The following is a 26771-nucleotide window of genomic DNA, read 5'->3' as shown; positions in this document are numbered from 1 at the left end:
TTAATAGAGATGGGGTTTCACCATGTTGGCCACGCTAGTCTCAGACTGACCTCAGGTGATCTACCCGCCTCAGCCTCTCAAAGTGCTGGGATTACAGATGTGAGCCACTGCACCCAGCGAGTTTCCCCATGTTTTTGAGTAATTCTTTGAAATGGAAATACGCATGACCAATGTCATTGGAAAAAAATGATTAAAAAATAATATAGACCATGATCACTATAAGAAACCCAGTGTATAGAATATGACCTTAAACTGTGATAAAATAGGACTAATAGGAGATTTTTAACTTTAGCAGACTTCTTAGGAATAAACTATTTCATTCTGTAATTAATTTAAAATACGTCAACTTATAAAAATTTGATTCGTGCAGCTTTAAAATTGTTACAGTGTAAGGCTCAAAGTAAATTATTGAAAAATATATACACATATGTAAACAACGTGCTTTTTTTCTTTTTTCTGTTTACTGTTGTTAGCAATTCAATGATATAAGGAAAGTATACTTGCTGAGATCCTAATTGAACAGAACATAGTATAAAGTTACGCATTTTTCTTTAAATAAGTTCTCTATTATTTTCCAGCAAAATGGCATACACGTCTTTTCGATTGCTTCAAGTCTGTATTATTCAAGTAATTAGTGGCAGCTTCTATAACAAATAATTCCAAAGTCTTAGTGGCTTAATATGATAAAAATGTATGTCTTGTTCTTAAAACATAGTTTGTAGATGTTCCTGTTGAGGCAGCTCTCCTGGGGGGAATCTCCTCTAAGCAGTGATGCTAGAATCCAAACTTCCTTAACATTTTAGTCATGTAGCCGTGTGTATGACTTTTTAGATTTCCAGAAATATGTGGGTGGTTTTCAAAGCCCTTATTTGCCAGAGCATCTTATTCACCAGCTTTCCTCCCAGATCTTTTGGTTAGTCTGTTGTTTTCCCCCAATAACCCTTGCCCCAGGCAGCACTGACTAATGTATTTGCCTTACATATTTTTGTTGAAGTTTCCCAAATAGCCCCCTCAGCCCTGGGAGAGTTCTGAGTCAAGCAGGAGAAAGGCAGTCCCTTTGAGCTGTTCCTCCAGGAAATCACCAAATAAGTCATAACAAACAACCCCAATTTTTTTTTTCTTTTTATTAAAGAATAAGGCCTATTCAGTTCCCTCTGGTACTGAGTATGTCTACCAGGAGTATGGGCTGATGTCTTCAAGGCCACTGCCAGGCCCTTTGAGCTGTTCCTCCAGGAAATCATCAAATAAGTCATAACAACCCCATTTTTTAAAATTTTTATTAAGGAATAAGGCCTATTCAGTTCCCTCTGGTACTGAGTATGTCTACCAGGAGTATGGGCTGATGTCTTCAATGGCACTGCTCATCTGGGGAACATGGAAGTAGATAAGAGTGAGTTAAAAAGCCACAAAACTATCCTACTGAGATTTAGTTCTTTTCTTGGCTAAACATTTACCTGGTTGCTGTAAGCTTTCCATTAGTTTCTGGAGTTTTGAGAAAGTTGAATCTGACAATTTTTGCCAGTTTATTTGTTGCTTTTTGGAAGGTTAGACCATTGGCGTTCTCTACTCTGTCATATTTGCTGCCATCTGATTTCTATGATTTTTGTCTGAGGATGGTAGTATCCCGATGACATTAGGAAAGGAAAGATAATGACAAGGATTTGTTAAGAATAGACCAATGGAAAAGTGTCCAAATGGAGATGCGCTGTAGGCAGTTGTAAATATGTGACTGTGGTGAAAGGCAGAGGTGGTCAGACTTGAGATTAGGTTTTGAATTTGGCAATGCTGAAGCTCTGGAACATAGAGTATTTGTGGAAGGAATAACAAATGGCTGCTGAAGTCTGAGCTTTGGAGAACAGTCAGTGTAGGTGCAATAAGACTTCTCTTTTTCTTTCTTTTTTAAGTAGGAAAATTATTTTTGGAAATTAGTATAAACAAACATTAATTTCTGCTTGTTTCAGTTTCTTTGTCATCTCTTTTAAAAAAAAGGACAGATGGTCCCCCACTTAACGATGGTTGGACTTAAGATATTTTTACTTTTACAGGGGTGCAAAAGTGAAACACATTTAGTAGAAACTGTGCTTTGCATTGTGATGTTTTCCTAGGCTAGTGATACACAGTGCGATAGCCTCTTGTGATGCTGGGCAGTGGCTGGGTCCCACTCAGCCACTCAGTCACAGTACTCTACTGTACCACACAGTACTCTACAACACAGTATACTGTGTTGCCAGCGTTATTTTGCCTGTCTGTAGGCTAATGTGAGTGTTCTGAGTATGTTTAAGGTAGCATAGGCTAAGCTATGATCTTGGGTAGGTGAAGTGTATTAAATTATTTTCCACTAATGGTATTTTTACCTTACAACGGATTTGTCAGGACACTACCCCATCATAAGTCAGCGAGCATCTATATAGTCTATGGGACTTGACTTCACAATTAGCTGCTGTTTGGTTGGGATTACATGAAGAATGATTATAACAGTAAGTTTCTCTGCTAGTTTCTTATTTACTTATTTATTTAATTATACTTTAAGTTCTGGGGTACATGTGCAGAATGTGCAGTTTTGTTACATAGGTATACACGTGCCATGGTGGTTTACTGCACCCATCAGCCCGTCACCTACATTAGGTATTTCTCCTAATGCTATCCCTCCCCTAAACCCCCACCCCGCAACAGGTCCCAGTGTGTGATGTTCCCCTCCCTGTGTCCGTGTGTTCTCCTTGTTCAGTTCCCACTTATGAGTGAGAATATGCGGTGTTTGGTTTTCTGTTCTTGTGATAGTTTGCTGAGAATGACAGTTTCCAGCTTCATCCATGCCCCTGCAAAGGACATAAACTTACCCTTTTTTATGGCTGCATAGTATTCCATGGTGTGTATGTGCCACATTTTCTTTATCCAGTGTATCATCGATAGACATTTGGGTTGGTTCCAAGTCTTTGCTATTGTGAATAGTGCTGCAGTAAACATACATGTGCATGTGCCCTTATAGTAGCATGATTTATAATCCTTTGGGTATATACCCAGTAATGGGATTGCTGAGTCAAATGGTGTTTCTAGTTCTAGATCCTTGAGGAGTTGCTACACTGTCTTCCAGAATGGTTGAACTAATTTACACTCCCACCAACAGTGTAAAAAACTTTCCTATTTCTCCACACATCCTCTCCAGCATCTGTTGTTTCCTGACTTTTTAATGATTGTCATTCTAACTGGCATGAGATGGTGTCTCATTGTGGTTTTGATTTGCATTTCTCTAATGACCAGTGATGATGAGCATTTTTTCATAGTCTGTTGGCTGCATAAATGTCTTCTTTTGAGAAGTATGTGTTCATATCCTTTGCCCACTTTTTGATGGGGTTGTTTTTTTCTTGTAAATGTGTTTAAGTTCTTTGTAGATTCTGGATATTAGCCCTTTGTCAGATGGATAGATTGCAAAAGTTTTCTCCTATTCTGTAGGTTGCCTGTTCACTCTGATGGTGGTTTCTTTTGCTGTCCTGAAGCTCTTTAGTTTAATTAGATCCCATTTGTCAATCTTGGCTTTTGTTGCCATTGCTTTTGGTGTTTTAAACATGAAGTCCTTGCTTATGCCTATGTCCTGAATGGTATTGCCCAGGTTTTCTTCTAGGATTCTTTATGGTTTTAGGCCTTAGTTTAAGTCTTTAATCCATCTTGAATTGATTTTTGTATAAGGTGTAAGGAAAGGGTACAGTTTCACATATGGCTAGCTAGTTTTTCCAACACCATTTATTAAATAGGGAGTCTTTTCCCCATTGCTTGTTTGTGTCAAGTTTGTCAAAGATCAGATGGTTGTAGATGTGTAGTGTTATTTCTGAGGCCTCTGTTCTGTTCCATTTGTCTATATATCTGTTTTGGTACCAGTACCATGCTGTTTTGGTTGCTGTAGCCTTGTAGTATAGTTTGAAGTGAGGTAGTTTGATGTCTCCAGCTTTGTTCTTTTTGCTTAAGATGGTCTTTGCTATACCGGCTCTTCTTTGGTTCCATATGAAGCTTAAAGTAGTTTTTTCGAATTATGTGAAGAAAGTCAGTGGTAGCTTGATGGGGATAGCATTGAATCTATAAATTACTTTGGGCAGTATGGCCATTTTCATGGTATTGATTCTTCCTGTCTATGAGCATGGAATGCTTTTCTATTTGTTTGTGTCCTCTCTTATTTCTTTGAGCAGTGGTTTGTAGTTCTCCTAAAAGAGGTCCTTCACGTCTCTTGTAAGTTGGATTCCTAGGTATTTTATTCTCTTTGTAGCAGTTGTGAATGGGAGTTCATTCATGATTTGACTCTCTGTTTGTTATTGGTGTATAGGAATGCTTATGATTTTTGCATACTGATTCTGTGTCATGAGACTTTGCTGAAGTTGCTTATCAGCTTAAGGAGATTTTGGGCTGAGACGATGGGGTTTTCTCAATGTACAATCATCTCATCTGCAAACAGGGACAATTTGACTTTCTCTTTTCCTATTTGAATACCCTTTATTTCTTCCTCTTGCCTGATTGCCCTGGCCAGAACTTCCAATACTGTGTTGAACGGGAGTGGTGAGAGAGGACATCCTTGTCTTGTGCCGGTTTTTGAAGGGAATGCTTCTAGCTTTTGCCCATTCAGTATGATACTGGCTGTGGGTTTGTCATACATAGCTCTTACTATTTTGAGATACATTCCATCGATACCTAGTTTATTGAGAGTTTTTAGCATGAAGATGTGTTGAATTTTGTCGAAGGCCTTTTTTGCATCTACTGAGATAATCATGTGGTTTTTGTCATTGTTTCTGTTTATGTGATGGATTCCATTTATTGATTTGCATATGTTGAACCAGCCCTGCATTCCAGGTATAAAGCCTACTTGATCTTGGTGAATAAGCTTTTTGATGTGCTGCTGGATTCGGTTTGCCAGTATTTTATTGAGGAGTTTTGCATCGATGTTCGTCAGGGATATTGGCCTGAAATTTTCTTTTTGTGTTGTGTCTCTGCCAGGTTTTGGTATCAGGATGATGCTGGCCTCATAAAATGAGTTAGGAAGGATTCCCACTTCTTCTGTTGGTTGGAATAGTTTCAGAAGCATTGGTACCAGCTCGTTTTTGTACCTCTGGTAGAATTCGGCTGTGAACCCCTCTGGTCCTGGACATTTTTTGGTTGGCAGGCTGTTAATAACTGCCTCAATTTCAGAACTTGTTATTGGTCTATTCAGGAATTTGACTGCTTCCTGGTTTAGACTTGGGAGGGTGGATGTGTCCAGGAATGTATCCATTTCTTCTAGATTTTCTAGTTTGTGTAGCGGTGTTTATAGTATTCACTGATGGTAGTTGGTATTTCTGTGGTATTAGTGGTGATATTCCCTTTATCATTTTTTTTTTTTGCACCCATTTGACTCTTTTATCCTTTCTTCTTTAGTAGTCTGGCTAGTGGTCTGTTTTGTTGATCTTTTCAAAAAACCAGCTCCTAGCTTCATTGATTTTTTTGAAGGGTTTTTTGTGTCTCTATCTCCTTCAGTTCTGCTTTGATCTTAGTTATTTCTTGTCTTCTGCTAGCTTTCGAATTTGTTTGCTGTTGCTTCCCTAGTTCTTTTAATTTTGATAATCGGGTGTCAATTTTAGATCTTTCCTGCTTTCTTTTCTGGGCATTTAGTGCCATAAATTTCCCTCTACACACTGCTTTAAATGTGTTCCAGTGATTCTGGGACATTGTGTCTTCGTTCTCATTGGTTTCAAAGAACATCTTTATTTCTGCCTTCATTTTGTTATTTACCCAGTAGTCATTCCAGGAGCAAGTTGTTCAGTTTCCGTGTAGTTGTGCGGTTTTGAGTGAGTTTCTTAATCCTGAGTTCTAATTTGATTGTGCTGTGGTCTGAGAGACTGTTATGATTTCCATTCTTTTGCATTTACTGAGGAGTGTTTTACTTCCAATTATGTGGTCAATTTTAGAATAATTGTGATGAGGTGCTCTGAAAAATGTATATTCTGTTGATTTAGGGGTGGAGAGTTCTGTAGATGTTTATTAGATCCTCTTGGTGCAGAGCTGAGTTCAAGTCCTGAATATCCTTGTTAATTTTCTGTTCATTGATCTGTCCAATATTGACAGTGGGGAGTTAAGGTCTCCCACTATTATTGTGTGGGAGTCTAAGTCTCTTTGTAGGTCTCTGAGAACTTGCTTTATGAATTTGGGTGCTCCTGTATTGAGTGCATTTATATTTAAGATAGTTAGCTCTTCTTGCTGCATTGATCCCTTTACCATTATGTAATGCCCTTCTTTGTCTCTTTTGACCTTTGTTGGTTTAAAGTCTTTTTTTTTTTTTTTTTTTTTTAATTTTTAGTGCAGTGCAATCTCGGCTCACTGCAGCCTCAGCCGTCTGGTTTCAAGAGATTCTCCTGCCTCATCCTCCCCAGTAGCTGGGATTACAGGTGCCCGCCACCATGCCCGGCTAATTTTCATGTTTTTAGTAGAGACAGGGTTTCACCATATTGGCCATGCTGGTCTCAAACTCCTGACCTCGCGATCCGCCTGCCTCGGCCTCCCAATGTGCTAGGATAACAGGCGTGAGCCATAGCGTCCGGCCTAAAGTCTGTTTTATAAGAGATTAAGATTGCAACTCCTGCTTTTTTTTTTTTTTGCTTTCCATTTCCTTGGTAAATATTCCTCCATCCCTTAATTTTAAGCTTATGTGTGTCTTTGCATGTGAGATGGATTTCCTGAATACAACAGACTGATGAGTCTTGACTCTTTGTCCAATTTGCCAGTCTGTGTCTTTTAACTGGGCCATTTAGCCCATTAACATTTGAGGCTAATATATTTATGTGTTAATTTGATCCTGTCATTATTATGCTAGCTGGTTATTTTGCCCGTTAGTTGATGCGGTTTCTTCATAGTGTTGATGTTCTTTACAATTTGGTATGCTTTTTCAATGGCTGGTACCAATTGTTCCTTTCCATGTTTAGTGCTTCCTTTGGGAGCTCTTGTAAAGCAGGCCTGGTGGTGACAAAATCTCTCAGCATTTGGTTGTCTGTAAGAATTTTATTTCTCCTCTGCTTACAAAGCTTAGTTTGGCTGTATATGAAATTCAGGGTTGAAAATTCTTTTTTTTTGAGACACAGTCTTGCTCTGTTGCCAGACTGGAATGCAGTGGCACGATCTCAGGTCACTGCAACCTCCGCCTCCCAAGTTCAAGTGATTGCCCTGCCTCAGCCTCCCAAGTAGCTGGGATTATAGTCATGTGCCACCACGCCGGGCTGTTTTGTTTTTGTTTTTGTTTTTTTATATTAGTGGAGACGAGGTTTCACTATGTTGGCCAAGATGTTCTCAATCTCCTCGCCCGCCTCAGCCTCCCAAAGTGCTGGGATTACAGGCATAAGCCACTGTGCAAGGCAAGGCCTCTTTTTTTTTTTTTCTTTTTTTTTGGAGACAGAGTCTTGCTGTGTCACCCAGGCTGGAGTGCGGTGGCACCATCTCGGCTCACTGCAACCTCCACCTCCCAAGTTCAAGGAATTCTCCTGCCTCAGCCTCCCAAGTAGGTGAGATTACAAGCAAGCGTCACCACACCCAGCTGATTTTTTTGTATTTTTAATGGAGACGGGGTTTGACCGTGTTAGCCAGGATGGTCTCGATCTCCTGACCTCGTGATCCACCTGCCTTAGCCTCCCAAAGTGCTGGGATTACAGGCGTGAGCCACCGCGCCCGGGCCAGCCTCTTTTCTTTAAGAATATTGAATATTGTCCCCTACGCTCTTCTGGCTTGTAGGATTTCTGCAGAGAGATCTGCTCTTCGTCTCATAGGCTTCCCTTTGTCTCTGACTGCCCTGAACATTTTTTCCTTCATTTCAACCTTGGTGAATCTGACAATTATGTGTCTTGAGGTTGTTCTTCTTGACGAATATCTTTGTGGTGGTCTCTGTATTTCCTGAATTTGAATGTTGACCTGTCTTGCTAGGTTGGCGAAGTTCTCCTGGATAATATCGTGAAGAGTGTTTTCCAATTTGGGTTCCATTCTCGCCATCACTTTCAAGTACACCAAACGTAGGTTTGGTATTTTCACATAGTCCTGTATTTATTGGAGGCTTTGTTTGTTCCTTTTTATTCTTTGTTTTCTAATCTTGTCTTACTTTATTTCATTAAGTTGATCTTCAATCTCTGAAGATCAGTTCAGCTATTGATACTTGTGTATTGATACTTGTGTATGCTTCTTCCGCTTGATCAGTTCAGCTATTGATACTTGTGTATGCTTCATGAAGTTCTCATGCTGTTTTTCAATTCCATCAGGTCATTTATTTTCATCTCTAAACTGGTTATTCTAGTTAGCAATTCATCCAACCTTTTCTCAAGGTTCTTAGCTTCCTTACATTGGGTTAGAACATGCTCCTTTAGCTCAGAGGAGTTTGTTATTACGCACCTCTGAAGCCTATTTCTGATTCGTCAAACTCATTCTCTGCCCAGTTTTGTTCCCTTGCTGGCGAGGAGTTGTGATCCTTTGGAGGAGAAGAGGCTTTCTGGTTTTTGCAATTTTCAGCCTTTTTGTGCTGGTTTCTCCCCATCTTCCTGGGCTATTGTAAATCTGATTTTAAAAGTTTTGATTTAAAATATATTTGATTTTAAAAAACAATTTAAAAATGATCCTTAGAAGCTCTGTTTTATTAGTGTTTATGAACATGTGCCACAGAAAGCCTTCTGTGGTTTTATTTGATTGTAAGAATTAAGAGAGCATGAATCAAAGCGGTCAAAAGTGAGTGGTATTGTAAGTACACCCATCTTTTTAGTATTAAGATAGATGTCTTTGTTTTACCTTGCAGGTAAGAAAGAGAGTGATTCTTATTTGTTGAAAAGGACTCAGGGACATCCCTTCCATGCTATTTCTTTTCATTAACCACTTAAAACGTTTCAGATTTATTATTAAACATCTAGAAATTCATGGCATTTGAGAGCAGAATAGTGTTTATGATAATTGCCCCCTTTCCCCAGGTATTTATGGTATTTCTTTTACGCAGACTGTATCTTCTGCATGGGCTGTGTACTTTCATAGGTGTTTGTGTGGAAATTGAGAGGATGTAGGCTTTGTGGAAGAAATCAGAAAAAGAAGAATGTTAAACCATTATAGCAGTAGTTCTCAAATTTTAAGTTACACCAGAAAAATCTGGAGAGCTTCTTATAACACAGATTCCTGGCCCCCCAATCCTATTGTCTCATTCAGTAGATCTCAAGACGAAACCTGAGAATGTGCATTTCTTGCAAATTCCAGGTAATGCTGATACTGACTGACTTCTGTCTTAGAAATTTAAAGAGCAGAGATAAGGATGAACCAAGAAAACCGGAAGAAAGACTTCACTTCAGGAGGCGAAGGCAGGTTAGAAATGTATGAAACAGGGAATAGGACCCTGGCAAAATGGGGCCTAGTTCAGGAACTCCTATCCTACCTCCCAAAAAATATAATCATAAAGCATTCTTTCTAATTTTTTTTAAGTTTTATGTTTACATAGTCTCAAAAATCAGGCCGTATCAAAGCATTAAAAGCATCATTGCCTTGTCTCATCCCTTCTCATTTTTGTGTGTGTGCTTCCCAGAGGCAGTCATTTTATAAAACTAAGTCTTAAATCCCATGTTCAGATATTCAGTTGGGTACATCAGACACAGGAAGTATTTGGGCATGGTGGCATGTTAGCTGCTTGTGATTGGTTAAAGCTTGACTGTGATTGGTTGAAATTGGCTATTTGTTACAAAATTAGCTTGCAGTTTGTTACTTAGGACAGCCTCAGGCTAATGGCCTCCTGCTTGTTTAACAGACTGTATGGTGGCAAGGTAATTATTATCTCTGAACTAACGGTGTATTGGTTGATAGTTCTTAAAGGTGTATTGGTTCTTTCTTTTTAGGTATAATAGTTCTTTTTTTATTTTTATTTTTTTTTTTTGGAGATGGAGTTTCACTCTTGTTGGCCAGGCTGGAGTGCTGTGGCGCAATGTCAGCTCACCACAACCTCCACCTCCCGGATTTAAGCGATTCTCCTGCCTCTGCCTCCTGAGTAGCTGAGATTATAGGTGTGCATCACCACGCCCGGCTAATTTTGTATTTTTAGTAGAGACGGGGGTTTCTCCATGTTGATCAGGCTGGTCTCGAACTCCTGACCCCAGGTGATCCACCCCTCTCGGCCTCCCAAAGTGCTGGGATTACAGGCGTGAACCACTGCGCCTGGCCGGTTCATAGTTCTTTTATATAGCTATGACATTCATGCCCCAAGTCATCTTGAGGAGTTGTGTGAACCGCGCACACATCACACACACAGAGTGAATAACTAGCAATAGAGATTTGAAGTGAAACTGATTTACCAATGTGGGGATGGAGGGATGATAGACTAACGTAATTTCTCATAATTTGCGACATAATGAAGCAATATATTATTATACAAACAAAATTACATAGTGAACTGAAACTATAGGAAAGATGGCTAGATAAACCTATTAGGGAACATAGTTTGAAATGATGTGTCATGGCTGTGATGAAAGTGTAATGGAAAACAATAGCTTGGAGTTCTTTGAATATAACTCGCTCTTTGAAAGATTAAACCCCCAACACTTTGGGAGGCCAGGGCGGGCAGATCACGAAGTCAGGAGATCGAGACCATCCTGGTTAACATGGTGAAACCCCATCTCTACTAAAATAATACAAAAAAAAATTAGCCAGGCCTGGTGGCGGGCGCCTCTAGTCCCAGCTACTCGGGAGGCTGAGGCAGGGGAATGGTGTGAACCCGGGAGGCAGAGCTTGCAGTGAGTCGAGATCACGCCACTGCATTCCAGCCTGGGAAACAGAGCAAGACTCCCCCCCCCCAAAAAAAAATTAAACCATAGCTGGTTGAAAAGCAAAGAGACAGTGTCGCCATGAGAATCGCCTTCCAAAAACAACAGTTTTTGTTAACAGTTTTGTTAGATTTATCATCTTTTGAGAAAGTGTACACATATATGATAGCTGCATTTTATTCTTTCAATAAAAATAAAAGTTAAAAAGTTGACGTAATTTTAATGGTGCAGTTTTTACATATGTACAGGGAAAGGAATAGAAGAAGGTATAGACAGCCTCAGAACTCCTTTTAGGTTAAATTTTTTAAGAGACCAGATTACACTTGTGTTTATACTGACAAATTTATTGACTTCAGATCAATTAGGGTATCTCAAAGGATTTTCCTTTTTTTTTTTTTTTGCTTGTTTTCATTTTGATTACCAGTTAGCATTCCCTTAGCATGTTTTTTAGAGGTATTTACTTGAAAATCAACATTTGACTTTCAAATGTGGGATTAACGGGACTTTGCTGCCTTTTTAATAATACTTTTTTTGGGATTGAAGAATTTAAATGACTAGGTGAGATTTTGTAAAATGGTATAAAGGAGAAATAAACACCTCCAAATAATCATGTTTATACTAATGCTCACTGAGTATCCTCATTTTCTTGGGATAAACCCAGGTCTGAATTCTGATATTTAAATTTACAAGCTCATCCATTCAAACTTGTTGAAGTTGTATGTGTTTTTGTGAAATTGAAGAGGTTAGTATGCAGACTCCAAGGCTAAATTGGCAGTTTGCCTTGTAAAACAAAAATTGTCAGATGAATTGTGAATACAGGTTTTAGCTGGTCAGCACAGTTTACACATTTTATTCTCTTCCTTTTTTTCTTTAATAAGTAGATATCAATGCCTGGTATTGTTAGACAGTGAAGGCATGTGGGTGTCTTGGAATGATCCTATGTCTTTAGGACTTTGCTGTCAGTATCAACAGTAAGAACTCTGCTATAAAAAACTGCGTAGAGTGCCAAGGGAGCATAGAGGCAAAGCTGGGGCAGGGGTACAGGTGTCCTCAACAAAATGACATTTGAACTGAGTCTTGAAATCTTACTCCATGAAGTAAATAAGGACATTCCAAATAGAGGGAGTATATGGCTGCTGATGCATGGATGGGTATAGAATATTTGGCAATGTAAACCAGAAACTATCTGAGACAAGTCTCAACCAATCAATTTAGCAGTTTTTTGTCAAAGTTAAGGACATGCTCGTGAAACAAGCCTCAGGAGGTCCCGACATCATATGCCCTAGGTGGTTGGGCAACAGCTTGGCCTTATACATTTTAGGGGACATAAGACATCCGTAAATGCATGTAAGATGTACACTGGTTCAGTCTGGAAAACTGGGAGAACTCAAATTGGGGAGGGTGGGAGTTCCAGGTCTTAGGGGGATTCAAAGATTTTCTGATGGGCAGTTGGTTGAAAGAGTTAAAATGAATAAAAGGGAGTGTCTGGGTTAAGATAAGGGGTTGTGGAGAGGAAGGTTCTTGTTATGCAGATGAAGTCTCCTGATAGCAGCTTTTGGAGAGAATAGATTGTAAGACAGAGTCTGTTCTGTTAGTTTTAAGGTTTCTGTTTTAATGTTAATGCTGGTCAGTTGTGCCTGAATTCCAAAGGGAAGAAGGTATGATGAGGCATGTCTGACCACCCTTTCCCATTATGGCCTGAACTAATATTTCAGGTTTACTTTAGAATGCCCTTGGCCAAGGGAAGGGGCCAGTTAGTTGGCAGGGAGCTTAGAATTTTATTTTTGGTTTACAGGAATTATAGGTAGTTTGTAATGATACTGGTGAAATAAGGAGCCAGATAAAGGACCTTATAGAATAGTAGAAATAATAATCGCCATCTAAAAGTTATTCATTCAGCATAGAACAATGCATAATGGATTTTATGACTAAACTTAAAATGGATTTTATGTACTTTTTCCACTATAGTGTCTTGCTCAGGGCATCAAAATACTGATTTGACTGATCTACGCACTTTCTTTCTTGACAATGCTTGATAAAATTTTATAACTTTCAGTGATTTTTTTTCTTTTCATGCCAAGGCAGTTAAAGAGGAGTTAGGGTGGATTTACATGTAACCACCTGATACGGTTTGGATTTGTGTCCCCACCCAAATCTCATATCGAATTGGAGGAGGGGCCTGGTGGGAGGTGACTGGATTATAGGGGCAGATTTCCCCCTTGCTGTTGTCATGATAGTGAGTTCTCACAAGATCTGATGGTTTAAAAGTGTGTAGCACTTCACCCCTTGGCTTGCTCTCTCACCTGCCGCTATGTGAAAAAGGTGCTTGCTTTTCGTTCATCTTCTGCTATGATTGTACATTTCCTGTAGCCTCCCAGTCATGTTTCCTGTTAAGGCTACCAAACTGTGAGTCAATTAAACCTGTTTTCTCCAAAAATTACCCAGTCTCAGGTAGTTTCTTTAATAGAAGTGTGAGAACAGACTAATACACTACCCAATGTCACCAGGCCTGCTGCCTAGACGGAGCCAATTTATCAAGACAGGGGAATTGCAATAAAGAGTAATTCACACATAGTCGGCTGTACGAGAGATGAGTTTATTATTATTCAAATCAATCTCTCCAAGCATTTGGGATCAGGGTTTTTAAGAAAAATTTATTGGGTTGGGAACAGTGAGTCTGGAGTGCCGATTGATTGGGTCAGAGATAAAATCATACAGAGTTGAAGCTATCCTCTTGCACTGGGTTGGGGGCCCACAGATCAGATGAGCCAGTTTATCTATCTGGGTGGTGCCAGCTGATTCAGGTGCAGGGTCTGCAAAACAAGCACTGATCTTGATAGAGGCAGGAGGCAGACAAATGCCGAGGTAGATAAGGAAGGGTCCCTGGAGAATCTTTGATCCACCCACAAGTGTTTACATTGGACTTTTTTGTGCAGATAAGGGAATATACCTGCACAGGGTCTTCCCTGGGCATGCCCACAGTGAACTAGAGGCCCACATGCACTGGGGGGAATGGGGTGGAGCTACCAGGAATTCGTGCTTTATGCAAGGGAGGAGCGTGGTCTCTTCAGCTCATGTGTGAGAGCCCTGGTATTCAGTCTGTGAGGCGGGAGCTTGCTGGTGGGACCCCCTCTTTTTACCTAATGAATTCTGCCCTCGTCACCCTTCAGTGTGTTCACCTGCCTAATTTTTCCTGGTCATGATACAAGAACCTGGATTTAGCTGAACTAAGCTTAGAGCAAAAAATCCTGCGTCAATCTTAAGTTTCACAGTAGTGATATTATCCTCAGGAGCAATTTGGGGAAGGTCAGAATCTGTAGGCTCCAGCTGCATGAGTCTTAAATCATAATCTTTTGGCTAATTTGTTAGTCCTACAACAACAGTCTAGTCCCCAGGCAAGAAGGGTGTTTGTTTTGGGAAAGATCTGTTATCTTTGTTCCAAACTGTAAACTAAATTCTCCCCAAGTTAATTCAATCCTGTACCCAGGAAAGAATAAGGACAGCTTGGATGTGAGAAGCAAGATGGAGTTGGTTAGGTCAGATCTCTTTCACTGTCCCAGTTATAATTTTGCAATGATGGTTTCATTCCCTTCCTTTGGGTTTTATAACACCTTAATCTTAAGATGTGGGCCAATGAAGATGGAAAAAGTGTGACAACTGCTCTAACTTCTTTCTGCTAACTGGGGGTGTGATTGGGATGAGGGTTGACTCAAAGGTGAGAGGTTTCATACACTTGACTCAAAGGTGAGAGGTTTCATACACTTGACTTTTTATTATGTTATTTTGTTAACTATTTTTGTTCCCTCTTCTTTAGCCCATAAATAAATATCCTGTTCATTTCTTATATACTTATATTCTCCTTTAGTGAGTGAGCTATCTTACTTGTTATTTTAGTTTGATTACAGATGTGTAGATTCTGGGTAACGTGAAATATGATTGTGATAATGCTACACTCTTTCATTTGGTTAATTAGAATAACAATGCAGAAGATAACTTGTAAGACATTAGAATATATTTAAATTTTCTGTTAAAATTTGCCTTTCAGGGCTGGGCGCAGTGGTTCACGCCTGTAATCCCAGCACTTTGGGAGGCTGAGGCAGAAGGATCACATGAGGTCGGGAGTTCAAGACCAGCCTGGCCAACATGGTGAAACCCTGCCTCTACTAAAAATACAAAAATTAGCTGGGCATGGTGGTGGGTACTTGGGAGACTGAGGCGGGAGGATTGCTTGAACCTAGTGAGCTGAGATCACGGCACTGCACTCCAGCCTGGGCAACAAGAGCGAAACTGTCTCAAAAAAAAAAAAAAAAGTATTAATATCATGATTGTCTGCTTTGGATCAGTATTACTCCAAATTGAACTGTGAAAGTACTGTCAATTTAATATATAACATTAAAAATATTTGATTTGATGTAACTCACTTGATGTTAGATTCCCTTGGAGATATAAGAATTATGCAGATTGCTATACATTTTTTTTGATGCCAGCTATAATGTAAATAATTTGTTATAAAACATACTGATTTTATTTTCTCAATAAATTGGGAATTTTCTAAACAGATTACATCAAAATAGAATTTGAATGCATCATGTCCTTTAGTTTATATAATTGTTTTTTTAAAAAAATATAGAATTAACCTGCATCACAGATGAGCAGGTAGTTAAAAATCTATTGCTAAATGCAGTTTTTCTGTAGAGTGAAAAGAAAAAGCCTGATTATAAAAAATGTAAAAAAAAAGAAAAAATTACAGTTTTGAACGCTTTATGTTTTTAATGTCTAGGAGTGAACTTTTTTTTTCTATTCTTAACTATTAAAATTTAGTTGTTTTTGATGACTGATAGTAAGATATTTGGAAGAATTTTTTCAAAAGCTTTTTTTGAGTTTTGTATATTAGCTTTATAAGCTGTTTTTTGTTCCCCATCAATTTTTAAATCAGTAGTGTATATACATTCTTATCTAACTGGGTCGTCGTCACCCTTAGGTATTATATTTAAGCTTATTTTCTTGCTACTTTCCTAGAACCCATCCTCACCTCCTTTGAGGTATAAGTAAGGTAAAGAGTTGGCTAGTTCCTTTTTTTTTTTAATGTAACAGCTTTACTGTGGCGTCATTGATGCACAGTGAACCACACATGTGTACACTTGGGTGAGTTTTGAAATATATATACACCCATGAAACTGTCACCACAGTCAAGGTAACAAAAATCTATTACTCCAGAAAGTTTCCTTGTGCCTCACTGTATTCTAATATTACTAAAGGATAAATTAGAGGTTATATATAAAACATAAAATGTACAAATAGTCCATTCACCTAAATGATCAGGAGAATGTATTTTTAAAATTAGTTTCATGAATACATTTTTAGATGAAGTAAAATAAGTTATGTAATATTACCTTAAGTACAATGCCATTATTGTTTCTGGGAACTTTTGGATGAATTTCATAAACAAGAATGTGCTTATTTTCTGTGCTGACTTCTCATTTCTGACATTATGACATTTGATTTGTAAGTGTCCAATATCACGGACATACAGAGTTTATAGTAGACAAATGTAAAGAATATTTCTGAACTAGGTTTTCTGTAACATTTCCTTACTGCTTCCTTAGGCAAGAACTTTCTATGTTCTTGCTTTTTTTTTTTTCTTTGCTGTGCTGTGTCACAGCTAACACCTTTTTGGCTTATCTCTGGGAGTCACAGGTGAATCTTGAGTTTGGTTTACAGAGGAACCTGGGGAATTTGACTTCACAGAGGCTAAGCTTCATGGCCCCCTGAGAAATTCACTTGTTAGTGACACTAGTGTTACTTTCTATTCTTTGCACTCTGTGAATCAAAGTGTTATATATTACGAGTGTTTGTGGGCTAAGAAATAGCATGTATAATCTATCATCTTTGACTCGAAAATCATAAAACCTCGTCAGAATGAGCCCAAGAAACCAAATTTATTGTCATTGCCAACATAGGTTCTTTGTTTTTTTCTTTCTATAATATATTGTGTACTAATGACTTGGGCAGATGTGCCTCACATCTCCAAAGTGTCTTTGAATTTAGCTATTGTAATTCAGGTAACTTTCAGGCTTCTTGTGGAGAGGGGTGTTTTGGTTTTTGCTCCTCTAGGAGGCATGATATTTTTAATAAGTTCTCTAGGGAAAGCTTGACCAAATGCTCCTAACTTAGGTTTGTTGGTTCAGTGTTGCTACATAGAATCTTACAATAATTGAATGAATTTGGGGGGAAAGTTACCTTTTTCTTTCGTAGATAATAGTTGGATTTCTCTTTGGTTGTTTACATTGAAGAATACAAATAATTGTTCAAAACTATAAAAAATTACTGTCATTTTAGCTGTCCAGGAAGTTGTGAGAACAGTAGCACAATTTATGCCTATTTTAAAAGGAATTTATAATTCTTGTAATTCAAAAGAAAGGCATCAGACTAATTCTGATTGTGACAGCATTTTTATGATTTAACCTAAAATCTTTTTTTATGCTATTAAGGAAATTCGTTGTATATAAAGTATTTAACAAGTCAAGTTTTTAATGGGACAGATGTTATATAGTTTGGTATTTTCTTGAACTCTATACAGTCGATGAGTATCTTAAAAATGCTATTTTCATAAAATGTTTTAAACCATTTGGTTTTAGTATTAAAGGAGGCCTATGATACATGCTTTCCTAAATAAGAATAGCCTTTTGTGAGGCAACTAATTGTCTTTATTTACAGAACTTGACAGTTTAGATTTTCATATATCGTTATTACTTTTAGGCCATTTAGTTTGAATTTTGTTTTAAAAAACACAGATAAGCAAATACTAGATACGTGATTAAAGCTTTGTGTTCAAAGTACATTAATTACAGTCTGCAAAATCGCTTTGATCTCTGCTGGTAAGGACAAATGAAACATTAGAGCTGTAATTTCCTTATCCCCCAATTTTTCCTATAGGTATTCTTTAATTTCTTTCCCTTTCATTTAGTTAGTTAAATAATATTTATTATAAAATATCAAAACAGTACAGAGTTGAGGTGTTCAGAACAAAATTTGAAAAACTATTCAGAAGTTTCTGGTCATCCTTTCAGCCTCTGTTTAAATTTGTACATGTTTTGAAGCATATAGAAATAGCATCTATACATATTTTGCAAGTTGATTATGTGGGAAGCCTTTCATGTCAGTACATGTTTGACCTTGTTCTTTTTAACTATCGCATGCTTTTTTGTAGTCTAGATGAACTGTATCGTTAATGTGAGCAATCCTTATACCTCTTTCTATATGCATGTATTTTTTCAGGGATGAATGGGTCCAGTAGCTTTTCTGCCTTCATAGTCCTGTTACTCAGAGTCCTCAACTCTCCGAAATCCATTGTTTTCTTGGTTCTTGTCTTTCTGTGACTCTATCACCATTCCATATTCAAATCCCATTCTCTTCCAACACTGTTCATTGTTGGAATCTTAAACTGTGGCCCAGATTTGTTTGTTGAACCAGTCAGTCTCAATTTTTGTATGTCAGTTATATAAGGAATTTCATGCCACTTTGGTTCTAGCCTGTGGGGAAATTAAATTATTTACATTATAAATAAAAATATTAATGGTACACAAAGTGAATTATTAAATAAAGGTTCACCAGCTATGTGCTAAAGTGACAGTTCTGAAATCCCATTGTTTTGGTGAGGAAATTACTGTGAATCTATTTTAAAATGATTTTGCTATGTCTTGGATTTTAAAAATGTATATTGTAAAAAAAATATTATAATAAGATGTTTAAGAAATATTTTTAGAAACAGAAGAAAAACTACTGGTAAATCAAGGCTTTATCCAAGAACTTTAAGTGGTCCCCTTTTGGGGATTAGTTTTATGGAAGACAATTTTTCTACAGGTTGTGGGGGATGGTTTTGGAATGAAATGGCTCCACCTCAGATCATCAAGCATTATATTCTCATGAAGTACACATAACCTAGGTCCTTTGCATAAGTAGTTCACAGTAGGGTTCATGCTTCTGTAAGAATCTCATGCCACTGCTGACCTGACACGAGGCAGAGCTCAGGTGATCATGCTTGCCTGCTTCCTAACAGGCTGTGGACTGCACCAGTACCTGGGAAGCTTTGTTGGAAAGAAATATCAAACCCATAGTTGAAAGTGAGAAATTACTGAAATAGTTTTAGTTGAATGTTTTTAATTTTAAGTTATATATGAATGTGTGTATGCATGTGTATATATGCATTTTTTTAATTAGAGAAATCTCAACCATATACAAATGTGGAGAAAATATAATGAACTACTTTGTACCTGTCACTTGACTTCAACAGTTATCAACTCATGGCCAATCAGGTTTCATCTGTACCTCCACTTACTTCTCTTTCTCCCAGATTATTTTTAAATCACAAACATAAAATTTGTCTTCAGTATTTTAATGTAGACTCTTTAAAGTCATGACCATACTATTATGTCACCTCCAAAATTAGAAATAATTTTTTTTTTTTTTTGAGATGGAGTCTCGCTCTGTCACCTTGCTGCAAGCTCCGTGTCCTGGGTTCACGCCATTCTCCTGCCTCAGCCTCCCAAGTAGCTGGGAGGACTACAGGCGCCTGCCACCACACCGGGCTAATTTTTTGTGTTTTTAGTAGAGACGGGGTTTCACCATGTTAGCCAGGATGATCTCGATCTCCTCCTGACCTCGTGATCCGCCTGCCTGAGCCTCCCAAAGTGCTGGGATTACAGGTGTGAGCCACCGTGCCTGGCCGAAATAATTCTTAATACCAAACATCCAGTCAGTTTTTAAAGTTTCCTGATTCTTTTTGTTAGCAGCATTTTTTTTTTTTTTAGATGGGGTCTTGCTCTTTTGCCAGGCTGGAGTGCAGTGGCACAATCTCGGCTCACTGCAACCTCTAACTCCTGGCTTCTTTTTTTTTTTTTTTTTTTTAATTAATTTATTTTTTTTTGAGACGGAGTCTTGCTCTGTCGCCCGGGCTGGAGTGCAGTGGCCGGATCTCAGCTCACTGCAAGCTCCACCTCCCAGGTTTACGCCATTCTCCTGCCTCAGCCTCCCGTGTAGCTGGGACTACAAGCGCCCGCCACCTCGCACGGCTAGTTTTTTGTATTTTTTTAGTAGAGACGGGGTTTCACTGTGTTAGCCAGGATGGTCTCCATCTCCTGACCTCGTGATCCGCCTGTCTCAGCCTCCCAAAGTGCTGGGATTACAGGCTTGAGCCGCCGCGCCCGGCTAACTCCTGGTTTCAAGCAATTCTCCTGCCTCAGCCCTCTGAGTAGCTGGGATTACAGATTTTTAGTAGAGACAGGGTTTCACCATGTTGGCCAGGCTGATCTCGAACTCCTGACTTCAAGTGATCCACCCAGCTCAGCCTCCCAAAATGCTGGGATTACAGTCATGAGCCACTGTGAGCATTTTTGTTCAAATAAGAAATAAATAAATGTATTATAATTAGTTGATACACCTGTTAAATCTAAAATTCTTTTTTTTTTTTTTTAGCTGAGTTAATTTTAGACTTACTGAAGAGAGTTGCAAAGATAGTACAGGTTCCCTATACCTTTCTGCAGCTACTTCCTCTGTTAATAGCCTGCGTAACCATAGTACTATTATAAAAACTAAGAAGCTAACATGGATGCAATATTATTAACTAAACTACAGAGTATATTCAGTTTCATCAGCTTTTATAGAAATTTTTTCTTTTTGTTCCAGGGCCTGATGCAAGATCCTGCATCACATTTAGTCATCAGAGCTCCTTAGTTTCCTCTAATCTGTAATAGTTCCTTCCTTTTTCCTTGTCATTGATGGCCTTAAAACTTTTGAAGGGTACTGATCAGTTATTTTATAGAGTGTCCCTTAATTGAGGTTTATCTGATGTTTTCTTATGATTAGATTGAGGTTGTGCATTATTGGGAAGAATACCACCGAGGTGATACATCCTCTCAGTGCCTAATTATCGGGAGGTACATGAGGGCAGTGTGACTTATTACTGGTGATGTTTACCTTGATCATTTCATTGAGGTGGTATCTTTCAGCTTTCATCACTGTAAAGTTGCTATTTTTCCTTTATTACTTCTGAGACTGGGGTTGTTATGTAGTTTTTCATAGTCTGAATCATGCTGATTGCATTCCCATGGTGATGTTTAACACTTAGGTCTCTTGTGTTTCCTGTAAATTGATAATAGATGTAGAGGCTTATTAGGTGTATGTTTTGTTTTTTGTTTTTTTGTTTTTTGGGTTTTTTTTTTTTTTTTTTTTTGGTAATATGTACTTCTATCAGGAGGCACATATATCTGGTTGTTTCTCTTTTTATGTTATTTATGTTTTTTAAGGGATGAATGGGTCCAGTAGCTTTTCTGCCTTCATAGTCCTGTTACACAGAAATGGTTACTTGAAATGGTTTATTTAGTTTGATTCTAAATGCTGTTAAGCAATCTAATATAGTTCATTTCTATTCTTTAAAAACATCTGTATAATAGATAAATGATTTTTAAAATTTAATTATAATTTGTTTTCTTAATGTTATTAAACTGACAAGTTTTTTATATTTTAATTTTAGGTACATGTGAAGGTTTGTTGCATAGGTAAACTTGTGTCACGGGGGTTTGTTGTACAGATTGGTTCATCACCCAGTCATTAAGCCCAGTATCCAATAGTTATCTTTTCTGTTCCTTCTCCCACCCTTATGTAGGTGTCTGTTGTTCCCTTCTTTGTGTTCATGAGTTCTCATCATTTAGCTCCCACTTAGAAGTGAGAATGTGTGATGTTTGGTTTACTAAAAACTAAGCAGTCCTCTTGCCTCGGCCTCCCAAAGCTCTGGGATTACAGGTGTGAGCCAGTGTGCTCCACCATACTAGTAATTTAATAGTATCAATTTGATTCAGACTGTAAACAAGTTTAATATACAGATAGAGAATTAGAGTACAGTGAAGGCACAGCTGAGCCTCAAAATATTTGATTGTTCTATCCCTGACAAACTGGTACTATAGCTTCTCTGCCTTTTCAAAAACTAGTGGGAAACAGTTTAGCATGAAGGTTAGTTTTTTTCTACTAGGAGACTTTAAGAATGTTTCTGTAGTTCACTGCTGTATTAATTTCCTGTGTCTGCTCCAATGAACTACCACAGCCTGACTTAAAACAATGGTAGCATATTCTGGAGAGCCCTAATTAAAGAGTGAGAGGCTCTAGGGAAGAAATCCACATCTTTTAGCTTCTGGTGGATCCAGGATTCCCTTGAATTATGGCCATATCACTCCAAACTGATTTTTTCTTCATATCAAGTTCTCCTCTGTATGCCTAATTTATCATCCCCTCTAAGAATACTTTTCGGGACCATCAGTATAATCTCATCTCAGAATCCTTAATCACACTTGCAAAACCTGTAATATACATATAAGGTAACACAGTTCCAAAGATTAGGACTTGACATCTTTTGGGGACACCATTCAGCCCACTGCACCTGCTCTCACCATACTCAAAGTGTTTCTCTTCGATGGCTTTGTGCTACTTAAAGCAGCTGCTTAACTTATCCTGAGGAAGCACTGCACATTCTCTTTGGTTCAAGAGAGCAATCATAGGAATCTTCTAACTTTCAGGATAGCTTTATTCCTAGAAGCCAGCATGTTAACAGTTTGAAACCAAAGGATGCTGTTAATGTGTAGTGTAGTATTTTTCTGTTCTGAGTCTCTTCCCTCTAGGTAGATATGCTTGGCAGGGTGACCTAGTCATAAATTCACATTTTATTGCTGCTGCTTACCTATGTCTGGACCACCTCCAAATTGTGGTCCTGAAGTTATTTTTATTTTGGCCATTCTTCTGTCTTGCCAGGAAAGGAATACTGTTGCAAGTACATGGAGTCAAAGACTAGTAGGTAAATGGGTGGTATACAGGGGGACGGTTGGGATTTTCTTCTGTTTCCTTTTCGTGACAGTCTTTCTAGAACCCAAGATGTTCATTCATTGATCATTTCTCAAACATGAAATGTATTTCTACTTTCCATAAGAAACATTATTCCCATAATTATTATAAATTATACCCTAAGTGAAATGTTCTCTGAAATTATATAGTTATAAAAATTTTCAAAAATGGGAAAGTTATGTATTCACCACTCAGATTTAACAAATATTAATATTTTGAAATATTTAGATCACTTTTTGAAAGTAAATAATATTAAAAGTACAGCTAAAATTGCATTCCCCCTTTTTACTCCTCAGAGGTAATCAGGATCCTGATGTTGGTTGTTTCCATGCTTGTTTTTATGTTTTGTACATTTGCGTATATTTGTAAATGATATATATATTTTTTTAACTTTTAAAAAAATTTTTGCTTTATTTTTCAACAATTTAACTATCATATGCTTAGGTATAGTATTTTGTATTCTCCTTGGAACTTGCTAAGCTTCTTGAATTTATGTTTCCTTAAAATACTCATTAAAATTCATAAAAATTTATAAAAATAAGATACCTGGCTGGGCACAGTGGCTCATGCCTGTAATCCCAGCACTTTGGGAGGCCGAGGCAGGTGGATCATGAGGTCAGGAGATCGAGACCATCCTAGCTAACACGGTGAAACCCCGTCTCTACTAAAAATACAAAAAAAATTAGCCGGGCATGATGGCGGGCGCCTGTAGTCCCAGCTACTTGGGAGGCTGAGGCCAGGAGGCGGAGCTTGCAGTGAGCGGAGATCGCACCTCTGCGCTCCAACCTGGGTAACAGAGCAAGACTCCATCTCAAAAAAAAAAAAAAATAGATATCCATTAAAATTTATTTTTCTTCTAAGGTAGTTACCTCTTTTCTTGGATTCCACTTAAACTTATGATAAATCTTTTGGCATTGTTTAAAACTGAATAATTTCTGTTGCTGTATTTTCAAGTTCATGAATCTTCCCTTCATCTCCAGTCTACTATTAAGTGACACTTAAAAAATTCCAGTTATTGCATTTTTGAGTTCTCGAATTTATTTGGTTCTTACAATTCCTCATTCTCTGCTGAGATTTATCTGCCCATTTATGATTACCATATTGTCTTTTACGTACATTTATAGTACCTGCTTTAAAATCTGTTTCTGCTAATTCTAATGTCTGAATAATCTCAGGCACTGGTTTGCATTGATTGCCCTTTGTCTTGACTGTTTGTAATAATTTTGAATTTTTTTCCTGGACACTGTAAATGATACATTGTAGAGACATTATTCTAGATTTTTCCTCACCCAAACGGAAACTTGGTGGCCATTAAATAACACCCTCTTCTACCTCCTCCCAGCCCTTAGTATTCTCCATTCTTTTATGAATTTGCCTATTCTAGATATTTCATGTAAGTGGAATCATACAATGTCTTTTTATGTTTGGCTTCTTAGCATAATGTTTTCAAGGTTTACCCATGTTGTATGGATCAGAACTTCATTCTAAGAGTGATAAATACTCTACTGTATATCTATACCACATTTTGTTTATCTACTTGCTGGTGGACATCTAGGTTATTTTCTGAATGTCATCTATTTGTGAATATTGCTGCTGTGAACATGGGTATAGAAGTATGTGTTTGAGTTCCTGCTCTCAGTTATTTTGGTATATACCTATGAGTGCATTTGCTGGATCATACGGTAATTCTGTGTTTAACTTTCTGAGGAACTGCCAATCTTTTCTGCAGTGGCTATGCCATTTTATATTCTCATTATCAATGTATGAGGATTCCAGTTTATTCATAGCCTTGCCAACAACTGTTATTTTTCTGGGGTTTAAAAAATTATAGTAGACATCTTGGTGTGAAGTGGCATCTCATTGTGGTTTTGATTTACACTTTTCTAATGACGAATGATTTTGAGCATCTTTTCATGTACTTGGCCATCTATATCTTTTTTGGAGAAATGTCTATTCATACGCTTTACCCATTTTTACATTGGGCTATTTGTCTTTTAGTTGTGGTTCTTTATATATTCTAGATAATAAACCCTTTTCAGATATGATTTGCAATTTTTTTCTCATTCTGTAGTTTGTCTTTTCACTCAAGTGTCCTTTGATGCACCAAAGTATTTAATTTTGATACTATCCAATTTATCTATTGTTGTTGTTGCTTGGGCTTTTTGGTGTCATATCTAAGAACCTATTGCCAAGTCAAAGGTCATAAAGATTTACCTATATGTCTTCTTCTAGGATTCTCATGATTTTAACTCTTGCATTTATTTTTGTGTATGGTAGAAGATGGGGGTCCAACTTCACTCTTTTGCATGTGGAAATTTAGTTTTCCCAGCACCAGTTGTTGACCAGACTATTCTTTCCTCCATTGAATGGATTTACCATCTTTGTCAAAAACCAGTTGGCTATACATGTAAGGATTTAATTCTGGACTCTCCATTCTATTGGTGTTACATGTCTGTTCTAATGCCAGTACCACACTGTTTTGTTTAATGTAACTTTCTAGTTAAGTTTTGAAATTGGGAGTTGTGAGTCCTCTAATTTTGTTCTTGTTCAAGATTGTTTTTGCTATTTAGAGTTCCTTACTTTATCAACTTTTCCATTTTTGCATATGAATACTTTCTTAAAGCCTGCTTTTTAGATTTTATTTTTTGGAGATTCATCCATGTTGATACATAGACTTATAGCTTATTTGTTGTGACTTTATTAATCATCTGAGTAAATTTCAGTGTATTTGACTTTTCTCCTATTGAAGTACAATTGTTTCCATTTTTTTATTTTGTTTTGCTTTTAACAATGAACATTCTTGTGCATGATACTTGTTCACGTGTTTGGAGACATTTTAGATTATCAAGACTGGGAGGGGGCGTTACTGCCATCTGGTGGTCAGAGACAAGAGATGCTACTAAACATCCTACTATGCAGACTCCCACCGACCCATCCCTACCCCTACCCCCCAACACACACAAAATAGTGCCAAGGTTGAAAAATCCTGCTTGCTCTGAAGCATATAGAAGTGGAATTGATAAAACTTGGTGTTTTTGTCTTAGTGGATTTCTGTAAATCATGGAAAAATATTTTCTCCATAGGTTTGGAATGTTTGGAATTAAAGTTGCTCTGTCTATGCTGCCGTTCCAGCAATTACAAGCAATTTAGATACCTCAAGCCAGATTAGGTAGCAGCATTATCCAGAGTTAGCCAGTTCATTCACTTTAACTTCATGAACTAAAATACACTGGTACTTTGTCTAATTAAAAGATTAATTTTAGAGTGAGTCTGTTTCAAAACAGTGGCACTTGTGCAGATGGGGATAGTTGGAATATTAGGCTGAATGTACTTAGTTTTTCTTGACACAGATGGTTGTTAAATATTGAAGGCTTAAAGGTTTAAGAAGTTTCTCTCTAGTATGTTTTGAATTAAAGTGGTAATTGAAGACATAGGAATGAATTTAGACTCACTTGAAGATGTATTACATGTCACAGTAGAATACTGTGCTGACATAAATAGGATGAAAGCATGTCCTTTGCAGCAGCATAGATGCCATAATCCTAAGCAAATTGACACAGGAACAGAAAAATAAAATTTTAAGTGGGAGCTAAACATTGAGCACACATGGATGTAAATAGGGAACAACTGACAGCATGGACTACTGGAGGGAGGTATGGGTTGAAAAACTACCTGTTGGGTACTGGGCTTACTCTCTGGGTGACAGGATCTGTGCCCAAAACTTCAGCATCACGCAATTATTCCCATGTAAGAAACCTGCACGTGTACCCCTTGTATCTAGGGGGTACATGTGCAGGTTTAAAATAAAAATTGGGGGGAAAAAGACCCATGGTTCCTGTTTGAGAATCTATTGAAAGCTATGGCCCCAGAAATGATGTCCATACTTGTGTAAATATGGTTTGAGGTGGTTTATGCATGCTCCTGAAGCCCATCCGTGGACTCACCACTCTTTACTTATGTCCAGGTTAAACATTTTGCTAAAAGTTGATTAAAACGTTTAAAGTGCTAAAAATAGATATATATGAAATTATCAATGAATTGTATCTTCACAACTATATTTATATTTTCCTAACCAAATGCTTCTACATTTAGTGATGAGGAAAAATA

General features: G+C 37.7%; 1 protein-coding gene and 1 long non-coding RNA gene across 3 annotated transcripts in view; one reads left to right on the top strand and one right to left on the bottom strand.

Annotated features, from left to right (window-relative positions):
• SDHAF3 (succinate dehydrogenase complex assembly factor 3) overlaps positions 1 to 26771 on the top strand; it is a 75009-nt gene that overhangs the window by 47641 nt on the left and 597 nt on the right. The window lies entirely within an intron of this gene.
• Positions 13455 to 26771, bottom strand: part of LOC102143495 (uncharacterized) — a 158711-nt gene continuing 145394 nt past the window's right edge. The window contains exon 5 of one of the 2 annotated variants that reach the window (XR_006696824.3): positions 13455 to 13588. This is a non-coding gene — a long non-coding RNA (uncharacterized lncRNA). Of the gene's footprint in view, positions 13589 to 20801; positions 20916 to 26771 lie in introns of those variants that run through there. The other variant, XR_010585772.2, reaches the window with a different exon arrangement.

Source organism: Macaca fascicularis, chromosome 3 (genome assembly GCF_037993035.2).
Source record: "Macaca fascicularis isolate 582-1 chromosome 3, T2T-MFA8v1.1".
NCBI classification, from domain to species: Eukaryota; Metazoa; Chordata; class Mammalia; order Primates; family Cercopithecidae; genus Macaca; species Macaca fascicularis.
This window is presented reverse-complemented; position numbering and strand designations above follow the sequence as displayed.